This window comes from Aedes albopictus, chromosome 3 (genome assembly GCF_035046485.1).
Source record: "Aedes albopictus strain Foshan chromosome 3, AalbF5, whole genome shotgun sequence".
NCBI classification, from domain to species: Eukaryota; Metazoa; Arthropoda; class Insecta; order Diptera; family Culicidae; genus Aedes; species Aedes albopictus.
The window spans coordinates 121,632,044-121,636,938 of NC_085138.1; positions in this window are offsets into that span (position 1 = coordinate 121,632,044).

Here is a 4,895-nt window from a genome sequence, read left to right on the forward strand (position 1 = left end):
CTTCGTCGACGGCCGCTCGACAACGGACCAGATCTCCAAAAATGCTTTTCCTTTAAATTTGAATTTGATGTTATACTACATTAATGAATTTATGTCAGGTTATAATAAGAGGTATGTAAATTGCATACACTGTACCCCGTGGGTGCATTACGAACAATCTTCCTCTACCGCCTCAACATTTGGCGAGTGAAAAGTTTGTCTTTACGCCCCCAACACAGTGACACGATTCCAACCGAATCGAAACATCCAGACTTATAGACGATGGCGAGAGGAGGGTGAAGGTGGTGGCAATAAATTTATTATGAAGCTATTTATCGAAATTTTTAATTAAATTTTTGATTCCGAGCCATCTTCCAACCCTCGCTCGCGTTTGATCCCTTCAGGGCAGGCGGCGACGAACACGTCCGCCAAATGATAACTTTGATGTGAAGAAGCGGGGTGCGGCAGCACACCGAGCCGAAAGTTTCCCATCGACGAACATACACGCAGAATAATTTTGCCTAGTAGAACCTAAAAACCTGACCATTAGAATTAATCACTTTCGTGTGTATTGAATCAATTCACCTAATTGTTTAGTTCAATGCAGCATATTTTTAAAACAACATTTTTTTTTAGTAGACTTAAACAACGCTTCTAGAGTTTAATTTCAAATGTAAATTATTGTTGTTTAAAAATAATAATTTTGTAGAATCAAAAATAATTATTGTCTGAAATACAACTGTCGTCATTTGTTGTTTACATAGCCAACGAAGAAAGACCACTGTGAAGTAACGACGAAAAGTGAAGTGAATAATTATTTTGAACCATTCCCACTTTTTTTAAATTTATCAACCCCGACACGATTTATTGCACAGTCTCAGAGATGCTAGAGATCTATGGATTATGCGATTAGCAATACTGGTTGGGTAAGTTTTTAAAGTTTGTGTTGATTATAGATTAATATCCAAGTTTCTTTACATTTTAGCGCTTCATAAATGTACGAGGAAAAGTCTATCAATGACCGAACGGACCTCCCAAATCGATTCATGATGCCGGTAAATTGCAATATAATTCTTAAGATGTAAACTATTTAATGCTTTCTTCTCTTATAGTTCGTTCCGAATGCAAAACAATCAGAAAAAAAAACACAGCACAAGACGAGCAAATTAGGAAAAATTATATCCGCACCAAGATCCACACATAATTCAGTTTCCTACAACGTTTCCAAAAATGTAATACCTGGATGTGTGACCAATTCCTCGTAATGCTTCTGCGAATTTAAAAACATAATAAATAGCGTAAAAATGCGTACCTGTTTTTTTGTTTACTATTTTCAATAATAATATAAAAACAAATCGCAAAATCAACAAATATCAATTTTAAATTCAATACAATTGTTACAGTTACATCAATACATTGCATTTGTTGGTTTGACAAATTTTAATTTTTGTTTCAACAAAATTTATCATTTGTTTATGACAGTTGTCAATTTTATGCGATTTTAAAAACAACAAATTTATTTTTCGAAACTAATAAGCATTATCATTGAATCAAAAAAAAAATACCGGTAAGCCCTGAGTCAATAAAAAAATTTGTTGAATCTATGCATAATACTTTTGCTTTTACAATATATTTTTCTGCGTGTACAGGACCGATCCCGGTCCAGATAAATGATGGAAAATGAAATTTTGTATTGTATACAACAACAGTGTAGATAGCTCCCGACAAAAATGAATTACGCAGCGCACATTGGAGTAAATCACATCAAAACCTGATCATAAGTGGGAAAACTCAAAATGAAGTAATTGGGGTTTCCGTTGTGTTTTTGCCAAGTGTAGTTATCGTGTAATCGTTTGACAGCTAAGCAGTGTACAAATGTTTTGTTTACGCTTATCAGAAGAGGTTAAGTGAAGCTGAAGTTTAGCCGTTTTCTTTGATATAACTCACAGCGCGTGCTAGTTTTGACCGTACAAAGTGAATAAAATTGATAGTCAATCAATTCAACAATGCAGTTTGTTAAAGAAGGTTAATGTTGTTATTCTGTTAATTTGAAACCCAAACAAATTGACGTTGAAATTACATACAATATATGAAAATATTGAAAAAAATATTTGATGGAATCCTTTACCGTACATTCAAAATGAAATAAGTTGATTTTCCGGCTGTTTCCGGAAAATCTGCGTTTAGTGTATGATAAAACTATTGTTCCTCTTTCAAATGCACAAAGAAAACCTTCCGGATGTTTCCGATTTCAAAAGTTGCAACACTTTGAAAAAATCGTGATAATTATATTATTATATGATATTATTTGCCTTAAAACACTATTTGGCCTTCTGAACGTATTTGAAAACTAGAACTCAACAGCTTTCAAGCAAAAAAAAAGAAGTTTAAAATCGGTCAACTGATTCAAAAGTTGTGATTTTTTGAAAAATTTTAGTTTCGAAAAATCTTGACTTTTACAATCATAAAATTGGTCACCCTAATGACGAAATAAAAAAATACGAAAACTATGAAATACGTTTCATTACTAATTTGGGTTGTGAAAATGCGTCAAAATAATTTTGATCAGTTTTGATGTACTAGGTGCTCCACTGTGCAGCGCAGCGAAAAAAGTCATCCACCTGGAAGGAGATGAAAGATCGGATCGCCTCGCGCGCGCTCGTGCGAGGGCTCGTCGATGAAGGCGACATTGGCTGATACTGAACGCCAACCGGGCCGTGATTCGGGAAGTTAAATTGAATGAAAATTTAATCATTGTTTTGAAAATTGCGCATTTCAATGGTGAAAAGTGGCATGAGTAGATAAAGCGCCTGTCATCACCGGTTCGTAAATACAATTAGCCTCGAAGGGATTTGATGAGAATGGAGCTACTGTAGGTGAGAATCTGTTGTTTGTAATTGTTTGAACAGGTGTCTTTATGATAGGTTTTTCGCAATGAAGAAATAAGTGTAAATTCTAGGTAAGGGGGCATCCATTTAGTATGAGGATTTGGAAATCATCACATTCAAGACAAGACATAATCAACAATAGTACGCCACAATACTCGGTTCGTGGCTGCCGCTCTCCATCCTCGGTCGCGTCCAATGCTCGCTAGCGCTAGGTCACGCTCCACCTGGTCCGCCCATCGTGCTCTCTGCTCTCCACGCCTTCTTGTGCCAACCGGATCGGTTTTTTTTTCTCTGTTCCTGACATAACCACTGCGACCAATATTTTGATCTATTGTGGTATATCCCGTGTCCTTTGTATAGTGCATGTCGTATTACTTTATCACCATTGAGAAGTTATAAAGTATTCGGTTTTGTTACAGTTGTCATTTTCAACATAATCGCAAGAAAGGATTCTGATTGATAGGTTCCGCTTTTAACACGCTCCTTTTTCAGTCAAAATCGGATCCCTTAACGAGAACGTCAAGAAATGATACCGATATTGACCATGCATCGGAACCCTAGTCCTTTCTGTTTCAAACTAGTGTACATCAAATAAAAGATTAGGAATACTAACCCATTTTTCCTTGTTTCAAGATCCATCTCGGCCACACCTAAAACCGAGACCTATCACTTTCAACAAGGTGTGAAATGTAATAAGGACCAACGTGTTTCCTTTGATTACTCAAATGTGCAGCTCCACTAGCTGGAAGCAGTTAGGACTAGGGTTTGGTTTGGTAGATCTTTCGCCGCAACGCAACCCAAAAAGGTGATCTTACCCACGCTACGGGCTCCGTTAAAGATCGAGCATATTTTAAACCCCCTCAACCATTCATCCCTCAGCACGGGTCGCCTGACACCTTGGATTGGGGTTACCTGTTTGGTGGACTTTTACCCCCGGAACAAGTGGTCCGTAGTGCTATTCTAAGCCGGCAACTACACGGACACGGACCGGATCAGTTACAAATACCAGCTTTGCAGGGTTGTTGTCCGGCATTCTTGCAACATGCCCTGTCCACCGCATCCTTTTGGCTTTGGCCTGGATGCTAGGTTCGCCGTAAAGTGCAGGGAGCTTATGGTCCATCCTTCTCCGCCACACACCGTTTTCCTGCACACCACCGAAGATCGTCCTTGCGACGCGTCGCTCGAAAACACCGAGTGCTTGCAGGTCCTCCTCGAGCATGGTCCATGTCTTGTGTCCGTAGAGGACCACCGGTCTTATTAGCGTTTTGTACATGGTGCATTTGGTGCGTGGGTGAATCTTTTTCGACCGCAGTTTCTTCTGGAGCCCGACTTCCGCTGATGATGCGCCTCCGAATTTCACGGCTCACTTTATCGTCAGCCGTCAGTAAGGATCCGAGGTAGACGAATTCCTCGACCACCTCGAAAGTATCCCCGTCTATCGTAACATTACTACCCAGACGGATCCGGTCGTGTTCGGTTCCGCCAACCAGCATGTATTTTGTTTTTTGAGGCATTCACCGCTAGTATGATCTTTGCTGCTTCGCGCTTCAGGTGGGTGTACAGCTCTGCCACCGTTCCAAATGTTCATGATGTCCATGTCGTCCACAAAGCACACAAATTGACCGGATTTTGTGAAAATCGTTCTCCGGCTGTTCAGCCCGGCTCGTCGCATCACACCTTCCAGAGCGATGTTAAATAGTAGGCATGAGGCATCACCTTGTCGATAGTTCACCCGAAACCCTTACGTAGTTTTGCACACCGTCCATCGTTGCTTTAATCAGTCTAGTCAGCTTCCCAGGAAAGCCGTTTTCGTCCATGATTCTCCATAGCTCTGCGCGGTCGATACTGTCGTATGCCACTTTGAAGTCGATGAGCAGGTGATGAGTTGGGACCTGGTATTCACCGCATTTCTGGAGGATTTGCCGTACGATGAAGATCTGGTCCGTTGTCGACCGGCCGTCGATGAAGCCGGCTTGATAACTTCCCACAAACTCATTCGTTTTAGGTGACAGACGACGGAAGATGCTC